Consider the following 17,960-nt stretch of genomic DNA (forward strand, 5'->3'; position numbering starts at 1 on the left):
CTATTGCCCAATCCTATATGCCCACTCCTCCTGAAGGGGTTAAATTCCTTGGGAGCAGGCATCCCTTCTCCTTTTTTTTTTTTTTTGCCTTGAGGCTGTGCAGAAATTCAGGCTTCTGAGAAAATGAAGGCTGACCTCATCCCGAGCCCGGGGAGGCGGGGTCCCTCCTCATCTGCCATACACTCCCCCCCCCCTCTCTTCTTCTTCACTTTGCTATTTTACCAATTAAGGCTTTCTCAATCTCGGAGGGAGAGAGAGAGAGGAGACATCAAGGGGGTGTAATAGAATTGACAGGGTAACTGGGAGGCATTCTCCCCTGTACAGAGGAAGCAGCAGCTCCAGCCTCTCCACCCGCCTCTAGTGTGGAAGCTCCAGCAAGGTAAGCGCACTGCCCGCACTCTGCTGCCCGCTGCCCGCGCTCCACGCTGACCACTCACCTGTGTAGTCGCCTCTGCAGTCGGGCGCAGTGACTCCTGAGTGTGCCAGCTGTCAGGAGCGACTGTCCCAGCACCTGATCTCTACTTTGTTTCTATCAGAGTGTGACAGTGATGGGACTGCTAATGTCATCCTATAGAAAAGTGTCATTCAGCCTTTGTAGGGATGACTGCTCCGTGAACATGATGGTTTCCATTGGGAAGTGATGGAGTTAAATGAGCTGTGAAAAATGTTCTGTGGTGGAGATACGGTGACCATAGAGATCAGCCGAAAGAACATGTCCTGGTGATGGATCTGTCAGATTTGGGGGTGATCTGTAACATCCATAATAGGAAATCCAGTGGGACTTGTACATTGTTTTTCTAGCTAGAGTGCTATCCAAATTCTTAAAGGGGACCTGTCACATGAACCATGCAATCTGATCTGTCAGCATCATGTTATAGAACAGGAGATGCTGAGCAGATTGATATATAGTTTTATTTAAAAAAAAAAAAAAAAAGATTCAATAGAATTTGTGTTTTGGTCATTTGCCTTTAGAGTCCAGTAGGCGGTGCTAATCAGTGACTAACAAATGTGTATACATGCTCATACAGAGAATGAGACCGCCCAGTGGACTCCTAAGCTGCCCAGAAGAAAGGAATTAATAATAATTAAAAAAAAGTTACAATCTTGTCCCTTAAAACTATATACTAATCTGCTCAGCTCCTCCTGGTCTACAACATGATCCTGGCAGATCAGACTTGCATGTTCTGGGGGTTATCCTGCATAGCTGGTTTTCTTTTCTCTCCAAAACAGCGCCACTCTTGTCCTCAGTTTGGGTGTGGTATTACAGTTCAGTTACTCTGAAATAAATGGAGCTCAGTTGTAATACCACACACAGCCTGAGGACAGTAGTGGCGCTGTTTTGGGAAGAAAGCATATTTTTGAAATCCTGTACAACTCCTTTAACTATACAATATACTATTTGGCCACCACTGGAGAATGGAAGAAAAGCTAGCAAGTATGGATAGACACTGTATAGCAGGGCAGCTTTTCCCATACATACAACACTGGGGATTATTGGAATCATAGGTACCATAGGTTATATATACTTAAGGTTGCAGGCATGCAGAGACTTGTAGTTCCCCCCAGGCTATAGAATGTCATGCAGGGTGCTGTAGGATATAACATGTATGATGGGATGTGTTGCCTGTGATTGTTGTGCTTACAGTATCCTCCATGGATATGGTTGGCGCAGCTATGCGACAGGCTGTCAGGGTGGCTCTTTATTTGGCACCACAGATTCCCTATACCGCGCCATTCCTGCCAGTAGGCACAATGGGGAGTGGCAGACATGCTGTATCCGATTTATAAAAGCAGAAGGTGTGGCAAGTGGAAGTTTTTTTTTTGTTTTTTTTTAACAGTGCAGTTTTTAGGCTATATTCACACTTAGTATTTTGGATTCTATTTATCTATTAATTCTATTACAATTTTTCTGTACTTTGGATGCACTCCCATCCCATGTAATATATGTGAACACAGACCTCGGGAGAGGATCGATACATGTGGCTCATTGCTCCTGTCTAGTGTGTTGATATCCCTGGTATCCTGTGATGGAGTCATTGCTCCTGTCTAGTGTGGTGATATTCTAGGTATCCTGTGATAGAGTCTTTATAAACAGATGGACTGGAATAAAGGAACACGTGATGGTGCCGGTATCTGTAGTACAGTGTGGACCTGTATGTAAGCATCATCTCAATGTTAGGGCAGATCCAGCAATATACGACCTTCCCTTATATTATCTATTTCTTCTGGATCAAACTGACCACCATTTTTTTTCCTTTTAAATCAACTTGTTTCAGAAAGTGCCAGAGATTAGTAATTTACTTGTATTCAAAAATCTCAAGTTTCCCAGTACTTATCAGCTGCTGTATGTCCTGCAGGAAGTGGTATTCTTTCCAGTCTGGAAAGCAGGAGATGTTTTCTATGGGGATTTGCTACTGATTTGGACAGTTCCTGACATGGACAGTGGTGGCAGCAGAGAGCACTGTCAGACTGGAAAGAATACACCACTTCCTGCAGGACATACAGCAGCTGATAAGTATTGGAAGACTGTATAGAAGTAACTTCTCTGTCTCTTGCTGGGACCAGTTGATTTAAAAGAAAAAAAAGTTGGGATGAATAATCCCTTTAAGATGTCAGCCTGCCCGATTCTTGTATTCTGCTCATTGAAAACGCATGCATGCTCAGCAGAGCCAAGTGTGCATGCTCAGCAGAGCCAAGTGTGCATGCTCAGCAGAGCCAAGTGTGCATGCGTATGGAGTTCAGTAGCAATATCTGATGGTTTATCTACAGTAATTTGTATAGCCACTGGGCGTATCTGTATACACGTGCCCTATTATGTGCACATGAACGAACCTGTCCGCCCTTCCCCCTGATGACTCCATTCATTACTCTTCATGTTACATGGACCATGACCATCACATTTATAACATCTTAAAGGAGAAGTCCAGCCAAGTACTTTTTATTTTTAAAGGCAGGGGCGGGGGACATGAAAACCTCAACTTACCTCTCCCCGTTTCTCTTCAGCAACGGGACCTCCGCCAGGCTCGAGATTTCAACCAGAACCGATTTCATGACCCGGTTGATTGACTGGCCGCTCAGCTAGTCAGTGACTGAGGCAGGACGTCGCTGCAGTCACTGATTGGCTGACTGGTCAGTCCATCAGCTGGGACGGGCATTTTCTCCCGAGTTATGATGTCATCACAACTGGGGATGTCAGGGCCGTTCATGCGGCGGAAAGCAGGCACAGGGAGAGGTAAGTAAAGCCTGGTTATTATCCTCCCCCTCTGCCCCTGCCTTTTAAAATATAAGTACTTGGCCAGACTTCTCCTTTAAGGCCCTTTTTTACACTGAGCCTTCCTGGGAACGCATACTCCCGAAAACATTAATGGGGCAACGATCAGCAACTGATCAGCAGATGAAACGAGCGAAAACTTGTTTGCAATTTGACAATTCATTTAAATGGCCTGTCTGAGTCTTGTAAACGCTCCGAAAAGGAGCGCTGATCTCGCCGATCAGTGCTCGCTTGCTGCTGCCAGTTCAGTTGTGTTCACATGCGTTAAAATTTTGGTAAAATTTGGTAATTTTTTTTTTTTTTTTGCCAAAATAAGAAATGTCACCAACACAGGGTTTTACAAAGGTTTTTCACAGCGCAGTATGTATTTAATCTAACTCCAACATATGCTAGAGCCCTGTACACACTCGAAGGCCAATGCCATAGTACAGCTAGAGGTCCAGCATGCTCGGCAATCGATTGCCAGTGGCTGAAGGAGTGGAATGGAGCCCTATGGAAACCTGGAAAACACGGATACAGCCATAGGCCACAGGCTGCTTCTAACTTATTCAGCATTGAGTGCCCTATCCCCTCGCTCCACGGCCATACATTTCTATTAACATTCCTCTGTCATATTCATCGACCAAATCCATATGTAAGAAGTCGGTATGTGACAGTAGACGGGGCGGACGGAGAGAAGAGCAGCTCACTATACTGCAGGGGAAAGTAAACACCTTAATCCGCACTTGTCTCCACTGACCTTCAAGTCAACCACTTAAGACTCCTCTACATAACGTACGGTACGAAGGCAACCGCCACCTCCACTCCACCGGAAAACCAAACCGTTAACCCTTTCGCTGCCAGGACGCTTGCTATGGGTATTGTGCATTGTGACATAATAAGTGAAGCCTGGTTGGCTTATCCATTGCTATGATCATGCTAGTATGTTAGTCACTGACAGTCCTACTGGAGGGATGGAACTGACTAGGACTGACTGACTGGTTATAACACTTATTTTTTACAAAAATAATCCTCCCTGGAGGGAGATTCCATGTTTTTCTTCTTTAGCGGTCACAGAGAGAGTCTCTGGTTCTGGAGGACCTGTCCCGTCCTGTTGTACACAGACAACCTATTGATGTGAATGGATACTGTGTAATACCTCATTTCCCCTGTGGTGGCGCTGCAGGAAAACTAAACACTCCTCCTAGGTTTCCCATAGTGATTGCTGGAGGTCCCTGCAGCAGGCACTTTGCTATCAGCTTATTGTCAAGGAACCCTCGGACATTTACAGGACCAGGACAGGTTATCAAGCTTGGGGTTATGTAGTTTAGAAAAAAAGACGTCTTAGGGGCGATCTGATTACAATGTACAAATATATGAATGGACAGTACACAGATCTTTGTGGTGATCTTTTTACTCCTAAGCCTGTAACATGACAACATGACGTCTAGAGGAAAGAAGGTTTCACAATCAGCACAGACGCGGATTCTTTACTGTACGAGCAGTGAGACTGTGGAACTAGATTTCATGTCATAAGACGCTGATCCAGGGATTATTCTAATACCTATAATGATGTAGGTCCATTAATTTCCCTCTGCTGGGTTTGGGCTCTTTCTGTTATAAACTATGTTATCTGTGCTGAGCCAACCCACTGCTCCTCTCCTATTCTAGTCTCACTTCAAGGGGTTGCCTAGATGAATTTTTAAAGGCATAGTTCACCCAAATAAAACATTCTTTCATATCAGTTGGTGTCAGAAAGTACCAGAGATTTGTCATTTACTTCTATTAAAAAAAAAAATCTCAAGTCTTCCAGTACTTATCAGTTGCTGTATGTACTGCAGGAAGTGGCATCATTTCCAGAATGGAGAGCAGTAGATATTTTTATGGGGATTTGCTACTGATCTGGACAGTTCCCGACATGGACAGTGGTGGCAGCAGAGAGCAGTGTATCAGACTGGGGAGAATATACCACTTCCTGCAGGACATACATCAGCTGATAAGTACTGGAAGACTTTGTTTTAATAGAAGTAAATTACAAATCTCTGGCACTTTCTGGCTCCAGTTGACTTGAAAGAAATTTTGGGGGGTGAACGACCCCTTTAAACGATTGATGAGGTTTCAGAACAAGGAACTCTATGGCTGCTGACACTTTCACCAATAATATAAATTACAAATAGATATGGATATGTAATTTCTGAAACAAAAATGATTGCTGCAAGTGATATACTTCATGCACTAGTACACTTTTTATATGGGTGAATGAGTAAAATTCAGAAGTTTGCCACCACTTGTTTTCAGCATCGTAGCTGAGAAGAATCTAGGTAGATCACATAGCACAGCCAAAATTTCCCATATTTTACCCAGTAGGGGGCGTATAACATGGCTGATCAAGTATGCTAGTCACTGTCCTGTACACATGATGGTTGGGTACAGAAATGTAAGGAGAACACCATCCAAACATACACCAGCACAACAGATGAGGTGACCCAACGTGAATGTACTTGCGTTATATATTCTCAGGCTTATTATACAGCTTGACCAGAAACCAATAACTTGGTTTTGGGTGGAGATATCACGTTCTACCACAAAGTATTTATCTCACCCTATGAACTGTTGCATTCAGGCTCCATTAATAGACTACAACTTCCTGTAGATGTTCTTGAACATCAGTCACCATAAGCTTGAAGGTTTTCATGGCCATTGAGTTTCAGTCTTGTTGTATTACAAAAAATTTCATTAAAGGGGTATTCTAATAAAAAAAACTACACTTTTTTATGGGCCTAAATATGCCATACCCACTTTGCCAGTGCTCTGGACCATCCTAGTGTCTCTGTTTACCTCCCTTGATGATTTCTAAACACACTGTAGCATCTGCCTGTTCGTAACGCCATCAACAGAACTGGTAAACAGAGGCATGGGGATGAACGGGCGCTGGACTCGACAAGTTGAGTATAGTGTTTTTAATAATTTTACACTCCTAAAAGGCTGGATTTTTGTTTACATTCAAATCAGAAAACCTGTTCAAGAGATTGTTCTTTAACCCTGTGAATTCAAATTTGGACCTAGGTCGGCAATGCTGCTGTCAGACAGCCAGTACCAATCACTCAGCCCCCATGCTACCCACCAGTAAAGCACTCCATATGTATAAAGCATTCATTTCCAAGCTTTAAATAGCTGGCTCTTTGGCTGCAATGAGAACATTTCAGCAGTCTTGTTCTCTTTCGAGTTTCCTCCCCCAAATTCCATGTTCTGGCTGCACCCTGCCCTGACCTCTTCTGGGTTCTGTCAGCGTGATGAGGTCAGCATTTTCCTGAAGGAAATGTTGTGGTGCTCTAATAATATTCAGCAATTAAGTTGAGGTCTGCGTATCAGGCACGCCACATGCGGCTCAGCGTTACTGGGAAATAAGGTTTATCGGGGCGAAAAAAGGAAAGGCGCTCAGAATTATTAAGTTAGTTTATATGAAGAAAGCAGCACGGTCATACTGACAGTCACCAGGAGATGCAGAGCTAAAGTAGTGCTGTGTCCCCATTACTGTCAGGATCAGTCGGAGTCCCAGTGGTCAGAACTCCATTGATCGTAAACGACATCCGTCAGACTCACCAGACGAGGAAGGTCCCAGGTGGATTGAAACATCGCCTCTTGTTTCTCTTGGCTGGATATAATGCACATTGTATTGAACTTTTGTAAATAAAATGTATGCATTAAATCGGCTGTCAGTCTCTCATCCCCTATTACATGGCGAGATGTGCAGCTGACAGCCCATCACTTTTTGACAGAACAAAATGACCCAATCAGCCAACCAGCAAGCATTTGCTCAATCGATGGCCGATCCCCTGCCCCTTGCACAGGGCGATATCAGTCTTTAAGGCACTTATTGATGAATCTTTCTATTGCGCACGCCCATATTACAGGGAGGGCAGTACCATCTATAGTACTACTGATGACACACAAAGTGATGGCCTATAGTGGATTTATGCCACCATTTGAGAATGCTTATCCTGCCCACAATATGGCTTCTTCCATAGTTTCCTCACAACCATAATGGGAAAGCTTTTGTGGTGATTAAAATGTGAAGAATTCGGTATTGGTCTCCATGACATATTTATAGCATACAGGAATGTACCTGTATTCCTCCTACCGCCTGAGGCGGAACGTGCGGATCTTACCATAAATGTAGCCTGTCAACTTTGCTGGGGCCTCTACAAGCCTTGTATTCCATTTATTTTTTGGATTGTGGGGGTCCCATAAGTCAGACCTGGCCTGATCATGAACTAATGGCATACCCCAGTGATCTGCCATCACTTATGAGATGGGAAAACCTGACGCCCCCCATAACCCTGGTCAGACAAGCGCTCTGATACTTTGTATATTTCCCATTATGGTCTGTGGTGGTAACCAATTACAGATTCCTCTGGTCCCAGTACATGCACTATGAGGCATACTGGACGTAGTTTTTTTTATTTTTACATTACTTTTATAGCACTGACATATGCTGCGCCATTGTTCACAGAATCCATCCCCTCACATCTGCCCGTCATTATTATGGCTCACAGTCCGGCGTTTCATATCTGGTGCGCACACATACTGGAGCCAATTTCCTAGACACACTGTGTGTAACCCATCAGTATATAGCAGGAAACCACTGCGCCCGGAGGAAACCCACATAGACTCAGGCAGAGAGTACTTGTTGGCTTTTTTCACAGTGCGTTTTATCAGCGTCCAGCGAGGGTATACAATGCGGTATACCAGGAATGGGAAACCTACCGCCCTCCAGCTGTTGCAAAACTACAATTCCCATCATGCCGGGTATAGAGCTTTAGCTTTGGCTGTCTAGGCATGATGGGAATTGTAGTTTTACAACAGCTGGAGGGATGAAGGTTCCCATACCTGCTGTATACCCTGGTCTATACCTCCGCCATGTAGCAATGATGAAGGCCACTTACTCCTCTTCTCCATTTAGGAACCCCAATGGAAACCAGCCAAATGGAAGCCAAAATGAAACTTTTTTTTTGGTCTCTATTAGATGACTGGAGTCTGTGAATATATTTGCCGTATGTGTCAGGAGATTACAGTTTCGGGTTTCTCCTATGCAGTCGGGGTACTCCTAGTATTTCTCCAGGTGCTCCTGCTTGTTCCTTTACTCCAGTGACTTTCTATGGAATTATCCATGTTGTCTGGTTGCGGGTCTCATGACTGGAACAGAATCATAAATTTCCTTTAAATGAAATTAACCACAGAAAGGTTAGATTGTGAGCTCCAATGAGGAAAATGACCATTACAGTCTCCTAACACTGGCTTATGGTGGTACACTGTCCAGTAATAAGGAATATCGTGGATACGCATATTACATTGGGGGAATGAGGCTCCTCTTCTGCTTTCAGTATGAGGAAGGACCAAGTGTTGTCCCCCTTACCGTTCCCATCATACACATTCTCATCCTTTCCTGTTGACCTCCAGGACCCCAGCCATTGTTATAGGGGCTTTTCCAAAGACAGAGAAGTCTCCATTCAGAAATCTACACAAAAAGAACGATCATTGTGGATCTGAAGATTTTGTTGATGAATAACAAATTGTTCTGTTCCCCAACATGTCCGGGATTGTAGTTCTGCTTCAGGGACTGACACATGGTTCTAGTTATGGCCTGGTAAAAGATTACAAAGACATGGCTGCCTTCCTCCAGACATTGCGCCACTCATATTGATTGACCATGTTAGCTATTGCAACTTAACACCATTTAAGTCAATGGGGCTGAACTGATAGAGGGTGATAGAAGAAACCTAATTTAGAGCTAGTTTACCCAGTACTGTGTAAAGGTATTGAACAGTTTTCCCTGGCCCTGTGCTCTCCAGCTGCTGCAAAAATACAACTCCCAGCATGCCCGGACAGTCTTCTACTGTCTTCATTTTAGTTTGCAACTGCCAGAAAGCAACTAGTGGCAAACCATGGTATTGGGCATTTGATCATTCTGCTAGGATCCCATGTAACATATATGACAAGAGCTTCATGCAAACCCACCTAATTAGGTTTCAGGATAGGGCATAACATTTAGATCTGGGGGGGGGGATCGATTGGGATAATTGATCCCAATGCATGGGGTCTATGTGATCCCAGCCAGAAAGCCCATAGATGGTTACAGGTATAAGAGATCAGCAGTCGTCCGCCCAGCTCCACATTCCTGCCTTCGTTGTCAGATTGGGGGCTGAAGTTTCGAATTCTTCCTCTATGATGTCATTTAGTTCCAGGACTTGTATTCTACGCCGCTGCATGCCATGTCTAATCCCTGGCTGTCTCCGTACACAGGTAATACATGATATGGCCTGGGGTTCTGCAGCTCTGATAGAAAACAGCAGTCAGTATAGCGTTCATATTCTTCACATAATCCTTTAGTCTGTCAGATCTGGCTTTATAGATTTGTCTGTGCATTGTGCTTGCCTCGTGCAGCCACCCCCAAAAGCAGCCAAAGGCTTTGTCTGTCCAGGCATGATGGGCATTGTAGTTTTGCAATAGCTGGAAAGTTCCCAATTACTATTTTAGCAGGACAATGTCTCTTGGTGCCTCAGGTATGAATGCACCTCTTCACTTTCTACTTAAAGCAGAAGTCTATTACCCCCCAAAAGTTATAGAGATCCCCAATATACACTTATTACAGGGAAATGCTAACAAAGTGCTTTTTTCCCTGCACTTACTACTGCATCAAAGCTTCACTTCCTGGATAACATGGTGATGTCACCTAACCCTAACCCTAGATATCATGGTGATGTCACTTCCTGGATAACAAGGTGATGTCACTTCCTAGATAACATGGTGATGTCACTTCCTGGATAATATGGTGATGTTACTTCCTGGATAAAATTGTGATGTCACGACCCAACTCCCAGAGCTGTGCGGGCTGTGGCTGCTGAAGAGGATGATGGCCGAGGGACACTGAGGGACACAGGGCACTGGAGGGACACTGAGCATCCCCCTGCCATCATCCTCTCCAGCAGCCACAGCCCGCACAGCTCTAGGAGTTGGGTCGTGACATCACCATGTTATCCAGGAAGTGACATCACCATATTATCCAGGAAGTGAAGCCTTGATGCTGTAGTAAGTGCAGGGAAAAAACACTTTATGTGCATTTCCTGTAATAAGTGTATATTGGTCATTTGTATAAGTTTTTTTTTTGGGGGGGGGGCAATACAATACTTTAATAAAAATTTTCGCTGGACTTCTCTTTTAAAGGGGCACTCCAATATCAGGTTAAAAAATTAACATGCTCAGAAGCATATAGCATTGCTTACCTGTCTGCCCCAGTTCTGAAACCACCACCATTTGTTATGGGGTCTTATTTCTGTACTTCCTGGTTGTGCAGTTGTTCATTACTACAATTCCCAGAATGCATTGCTTTCCCTCAGCTCATCATCACAGTCCTCCCACCCTGCGTACTCCCCCAGCACTCCTGCCCGTTCTGTTCCAAAAACTATTGCAGAACATCTCCGTTTCACTGCAGACTATGGCACGATCAGTGAGGTTGCAGCACCTGCTCTTCTGTAGCATCATTCATCACAATGCAGCATGCAACTGTCCCAATCTCCCTGTGATATACATGCAGTGTCCCAGAACAGCCCTTCTCATGCTCACACTTGTATTATAAGCAGTTCTGTTCTGGAAAGCTATGGTCCACTGCAAACTGCGTGTATTGTGTCACCCCTGCAGTATTCAGGTCTGCTATTTCATTCATTTATTGCATGTATATTCAGGTATCAGTGCCTAATGGTATTATGTCGCCTCCCTAGTGTTCAAGTATGGTACTTCTCATGTATATTTCTCTGTATATGCCTAATGGTGTGATGATGCAATGGCTGGATGTCACGTGACTGTGCCCTGCTTCCTTGGTAACTCCAATGGTCATCGAGCTTTTGGCTGGGGTTACCATGTGACTTCCTGTTCTACCTCAGTCTATCTCCTGCCCCATAGGGGATAGGTTGTGTGTTTGTCCTCTCTCCCTGCTAAGAGAGAGGCCTGCGTGTGCTCTGCTGCTCCAGTCCACTGGCTGTGTTCCTTTCTCAAGTCTCAAGATTCTCATCTGGGTGTCGATTCTTCAGTCATTCTTCAGTTCCTCTCATCGTCATCTTCTCAAATCATCAACAGCAAGTATTTCATTCAAGTCTCCTTCCACCCAGCATCTCAACTTCAGTTTCACTACTACTCATTCGGTTCCTGCCTGTTAGCACCATCTACACTGCGGAGTGGCCCCTAGGGGCCAGGGCATCGCATTTGGAACCGGGGCAGCTGTAGGATAATGTGGTCACGGTGTAGGCACGAGGGTGATACAGCTGGAAACCGGGCTCCTGACCATGCGGGAATACTGGGCATGCGATTCTTCGTTGTCCTTAGTCAGGGCACCAATTATCACACCAATGCCAAGGTTCAGAAACAACGGTAGTTGTATATTTATTGTAACGGTGGTAACTAGTAGCAACAGTCTCTCCGGATGCAACCGGGAATAAGGCAATCTTGAATAAAGCAGAGTAATGGGTGATGCTGCAATAGGCTGTGAGAGTAGCGTGCTGAATGATGGGAGTAGTAGTGATACTGAGGATAAGATGCTGGGTGGAATGACACTCGAATGAAATACTTGCTGTTTGATGATTAGAGAAGATGATGATGAGAGGAACTGAAGAATGACTGAAGAATCGACACCCAGATGAGAATCTTGAGACTTGAGACAGGAACACAGCCAGTGGACTGGAGCAGCAGAGCACACGCAGGCCTCTCTCTTAGCAGGGAGAGAGGACAAACACACAACCTATCCCCTATGGGGCAGGAGATAGACTGAGGTAGAACAGGAAGTCACATGGTAACCCCAGCCAAAAGCTCGATGACCATTGGAGTTACCATGGAAGCAGGGCACAGTCACGTGACATCCAGCCATTGCATCATCACACCATTAGGCATATATAGAGAAATATACATGAGAAGTACCATACTTGAACACTAGGGAGGCGACATAATACCATTAGGCACTGATACCTGAATATACATGCAATAAATGAATGAAATAGCAGACCTGAATACTGCAGGGGTGACACAATACACGCAGTTTGCAGTGGACCATAGCTTTCCAGAACAGAACTGGTTATAATACAAGTGTGAGCATGAGAAGGGCTGTTCTGGGACACTGCATACACACATAAATATATCTGTGTATATGACAGGAAGATAGTGATGTAGGCTTTAGGGACTGGTCAGGGATGATGACATCACACAGGGGGTGGGGCTAGAGACAATATCCAGCCACGCCCCCTGTGACATCAGAGGATGATGCGTTACCTACAGAGAGGGAGGAGTCGGGGAGCTGTAGACAATACACGTCTTGTAGTCCTTCTATTTTCTACCTCCAGTCAGGGGTGAATGACACAAAACCCAGCTGAAGCCAGTGCTATTAGTGATCGCACTATAGTATTAAGTTATATATATTGGGGTGATAGTTTTATTTACTCTGATTGGCTGCTGGGAGTAGTAGTAGCGTGCAGGACGTCTCTCCCCACATGTTTCGGTGAATGTGATTAGCGGTCCATATATCTGCGGGCTGGTTATGGCCCATTAGCTATTGGAATCATTGCTGAGGGGAATCCAGCGGGAGATTTATGGCATTGCTTTGCAGTTTGTATAGTGTAATTGCTTTCACCATGAAGTCATTCTCTTTGTGGGTTCTGGTTTCAGCGTCTTCGTTTTCATCGTCTTACACACGGGACTCTTCACTTTTTCGGTGTGACTGTGCACAATTTTCTGCGGTGATACATGTCATTCCCGCCTGTTCTCTATTAGCCAACACCCATGTGGTTTAGCAGAAATGTCTTCCATCTCTACCTAAGCCGTAATAGATAACAGACGCGTTTCATTCCGAGCTCCAAGTCTGGAGAACACGAATGGATATCATTGTCTCTTGTACAATGAGGAGCTTCACTATTCTGTCACTGTGCCCGGCGTCTTGCTTGCAGAGAGAAGAACAAACAGACGCTCGCTAAACAATCCTGTGACTCATCCTATTTCCTTGTCCGGGACATAAGTGCAGTAAGCTGTGTAACACGGCCAAGTATAACATGGAGGGGATCCGTGCATGAGAGCAAGGAAGACTAATGGCATACTGGGCTATGGATGGTGCTGGGGTACGCTGTCCATCAACCATACATTTAAAGTATGCACATATTCTAAAAGAAGCATGCCCACATTCTACAGAAAGCATGCCCACATCCTACAAGAAGCATGCCCACATTCTACAGGTAGCATGCCCACATCCTACGGGAAGTATGGCCACGTCCTGTGGGAAGTGTGGTCACATCTTATGGGAAGCATGCCCACATCCTGCGGGAAGTGTGGTCACATCCTATGGGAAGTGTGGTCACATCCTATGGGAAGAATGCCCACATCCCAGGGGAAGTATGCCCACATATAACAGGAAGCATGTCCATATCATATGAAAAACATGCCCACATCCTACTGGAAGTATGCCCACATCAACCATATGTTCAAGGTATGCCCACATCCTGTGTGATGTATGCCTATATCCTACAGGAAGAATGTCCACATCCTATGGGAAGTATGCCCACACCCTACGTAAAGTATGCCCATATCCTATGGGAAGCATGCCCACATCCTATGTGAAGCATGCCCACATATTACAGGAAGCATGTCCATATCATATGGAAAACATGCCCACATTCTACGGGAAGTATGCCCACATCCTACGGGACATATGCCTACATCCAATGGGAAGTATGCCCACATCCTGTGTGAAGTATGCCTACATCCTACAGGAAGCATGCCCACATCCTATGGGAAGTATGCCCACACCCTACGGAAAGTATGCCCACATCCTATGGGAAGCATGCCCACATCCTATGGGAAGCATGCCCACATCCTATGGGAAGTATGCCCATTTCCTACAGCAAGCATGCCCACATCCTAGAAGAAGCATGCCCACATCCTACAGGAAGCATGCCCACATCCTACAGGAAGCATGCCCACATCCTACAGAAAGTATGCTCACATCCTACAGGCAGTATACCCACATCCTACAAGAAGCATGCCCGCATCCTACAGGAAGCATGCCCACATCCTACAGGAAGTATGCCCACATCCTACAAGAAGCATGCCCACATCCAATGGGATGTATGTCCACATCAATCATGCATTTAAAGTATGCCCACATCCTACAGTGAATTCAAAGTATGCCCACAGAAATCTGCCATGCATTACTTTTCAAGCTCTTCCCCTAAGGGCCCTATTAAATTAGCTGTTCAATATATTGTGACCGAAAACCCCTTTACGGTTATGTTCACACATTTTTATGATGCGAAAAAACAAAAAAAATGCCTTTTTTTTTTTTTAGAATAACAGCCCTTTTTGTTAAGGCCGACTGTAAATAATCATCATGATAATTTTTACGGGTGTAATTATGAAAAAAACGGACAGTTTTTCACTTAAAAAATGATATGTGAACATATTTTTCCTGAAGTTTAGGCCCAGGATCAGGATCAGGGGTGGGGACAAATCTGTTTTTAAAGATAACATTAAATACACATTAAAAAATACAAGAGGTCTTTGTCTTGGAAGACGTCCACCATTCCGAGCATCTGCATTGGATGGCAAGTTTATCAAGCTTTAAAGTAAAAATAAATCGTTCCTTTTCTTTGTTATTTCTTCTTGAATACAATAGTTGTCTTTTACAGGAATCCAGTCTGATATTCATTTATCATTGGATAAACAGTCTCGTCTTAATGTCATCTTAAAGGGATATTCCTTCTCAGATTACATAGCTATACTTGTAAGACTCTTCAAGGTAAATATTTTTGCAGATACATTAATTTAGCAAACTTGTCTCCTTCTCCTGATATGCTGCTCTTTCCTTTCCATTGTAGACAGCTCGTTGTCTAGGTTACCGACCACCACTCTGCTCTGAAAGCAGTGGTCTGGCTGGTGACTATATAGCTATAGTATACATATTTATATATATTATACAGTATATATACACTATGGGTAGATGTATCAAACTGGTGTATAGTAGAGCTGGCTCAGTTGCCCCTAGCAACCAATCAGATTCCACCTTTCATTTTGAAGAATGAAAAGTGGAATCTGATTGGTTGCTAGGGGAAACCGAGCCAGCTCTTCTTTACACCAGTTTGATAAACCTCCGCTAATATGTCTATACATCCACATTATGGCTTCCAACACACTGGGCGGATCCGCAGCGGATTTCTCGCTGCATCCGGCTGCGAGTATGTCCTCCATACAAACTATAGGCCAGGGATCCGCAGCGGATTCGCCCTGTGTGTTTGTAGCCTATAGCTATATAGCCAGCCAGACCACTGCTTTTAGAGCAGAGTGGTGCTTGGTAACCTAGACAACAAGCTGTAAACAATGTGTATGGAATGAAAGGGAGGGAGAGCGGTCAGCTGAACGAGCTTTTAGCTATGTTATGGAAGGTGTATTGGTACCTTAAAGCTGCTGGCAGGACATTTGCCCCACTGCACCAGCAGCATCGGAGGCGTTTCCTACAATAAAGAACACTTCTAAATACCATTTTTGCAAAATAGCGCCCCCCCCCTGTCCACAGGTTGTGCCCAGAATTATAGTTCTACTCGAGTGAAGTGAATAAAGCAAATCTGCAGTTCCTGTGGACAGGTGTGGCCCGGTTTTTCTATGAAAACAGCCATATTTTACTATGGTTATATGGTAGAATTGGCAGCAATTCAGTCCCGTGTGAACATACCCATAGATAAGCCATGTATAATTAAATCCTGGAAAATCCCTTTAAATTGGATGTATACATTAAGAAAAAAAAAACTTGAATCTTAAAGGAAATATGTATTATTGGGTGACTTCCTGTGTTCTTTTTGTCAGCAATACTTACATTAGGAGAATACATTGTAATGACATCCTTAACCTATAACACAGTAAATGGGGTGGGGGGGCAGGACACAAGCCAAACCCTGTCATTCCCTAAGGCACGCTCAGCACAAAGATTGCCTGGCAACAGCAACAAAAAGAGAATACAAGTCTGTGTTTTTCACAATCTCCGCTTCCTGTTTGGCGTTGCTAGACACACTTTCCTAATGTTTTTCTTTTACCTGACCATATCATCGATGAGCAGCGAGTCTTGTGTGTTCTTTACTGTACAATAAAGTTTCTGTTGTTTAAGGTCCATTTGAAATTCGCCCTTAAGGGTACATTCGAACATGTTATATCCATTATAGTAAGTGTGAATGTAACCTAAATAGTCAAACTTAGTGTACTAGAGAACATAAGAAATGTTGTAATATATCTTATTAGAGAAAAATGCCTCTGTCTCCTCTTATCAGACTCTTTACAACCTAATAAACATATGATTCACTCTGGATACACTGCTCAAGCCTGTTCTGTCTTTACAAGAAGGACTTTCGGCTAACTGTGAAATTGGGTTACATGCTGCCCACAGTAGTCTATGGAGAGGGGAGGTTTAAAGTGACTGTACCACCAGGCCCAGGCTGAAGCACTGGAGGCGGGCCGACCGACCCCCAGTGGGAAGAAACTCCAGCCCCTCCATGACGTGACTCCATTAGAATCAATGGAACCCTATCATAGAGGGGCTAGGGTTTCCTCCCACTAAGGGTGGTCCGGCCCGCCTCTAGTGCTTCAGCCTGGGCCTGGTGGTACAGTCCCTTTAAGTGGTGGGAGAGAGCCAGAGACTATAGGTGCTTATAAGGAGCATTACTTCCCATCACAGTGCCTGATTCACAGCTTAAACTGCTCAGTACTCCTCTGTAATGGCCTCCATGCTGCTTCTCCTTGTGAGAGTGTACTATGGAGGTATAGGGGGCAGAACTCCCCTTTATGTTTGTGTAGTGTATGGGAGACATAATAGAGGTTAGGCTCTACCCACTGGCTAGTGAAAAACTGGTGAAAATATATAAGTTTTACAATATCTTGTCTGGAAGACTGTGGGAAACGTCACCAAATAACTATTTACATTGTGCCTATCAGTATCATCTTCCCCAGATGACGTCAGGCATCTGAATTCCTGGCACGACCCCTTTCCTATTCTCATCATGCCGCGTAGACTTTTATTGGTGTAGTCATCAGTGTTCGCCTTTGTTGGGATGGGGATCCTTTAGATCAGGAGAAAAATGAGTCAGGAAGATGGGATATCCCTCCTGCTCCTATGTTTGGCCTATATTTTTTGTGCTACTCTGCTGCCCCTCTGTGGATCTTTGCGGAACTGCAGTTAGGAAACATCTATTATGTCAGGGTAATGAATAACACATGAAGCCGCCCTCCCTCCCTGTAGCCTCATGTATATAAAGACTATAGTTTTTTTGTTTTTTTTTAGTTTTGTTTGGAATTCTGTTTACTTCCTTAAATGGAAATAGTAAGAGGTTATATACACATAGAGTCAAACTTACTTTTCTCTGATTTCTGGATATGGGGCATTCCTGGACAGCCAAAGCCAAGATGGATAAGGCATGATGGATTTCAACTGCCTGGCTCTGTGCTAGAGCTGTCTGGCAGCAGCTTACCTCTGTCCATTCACTGTCTATTCAGTATGTGAAGCTGAATGTTCACGTGTCTGGGGAGATTAGGAGATAGAACATTCAGCCGACAGCTATTAAGGCTATGTTCACACGTCGTATGGGACCGGCCGTTCTGTGACCCCGGCCGGGTCACAGAACGGCCGGTCTCTGCACGG

At 44.4% G+C, this 17,960-nt stretch overlaps 1 protein-coding gene across 4 annotated transcripts in view; it reads left to right on the forward strand.

Moving 5' to 3' along the window:
• The first annotated feature begins 244 nt into the window (after positions 1–244).
• The window catches only part of FLNA (filamin A), an 85,593-nt gene continuing 67,877 nt past the window's right edge, over positions 245–17,960 (forward strand). For 3 of the 4 annotated variants that reach the window (XM_069985815.1, XM_069985818.1, XM_069985816.1), the window contains exon 1: positions 245–379. The gene's annotated coding sequence lies outside the window, so the exon portion shown is untranslated. The remainder of the gene's footprint in view (positions 380–17,960) is intronic. The other variant, XM_069985819.1, reaches the window with a different exon arrangement.

The sequence above is a fragment of the Dendropsophus ebraccatus genome, chromosome 10 (assembly GCF_027789765.1).
Source record: "Dendropsophus ebraccatus isolate aDenEbr1 chromosome 10, aDenEbr1.pat, whole genome shotgun sequence".
In the NCBI taxonomy this organism is placed as follows: Eukaryota; Metazoa; Chordata; class Amphibia; order Anura; family Hylidae; genus Dendropsophus; species Dendropsophus ebraccatus.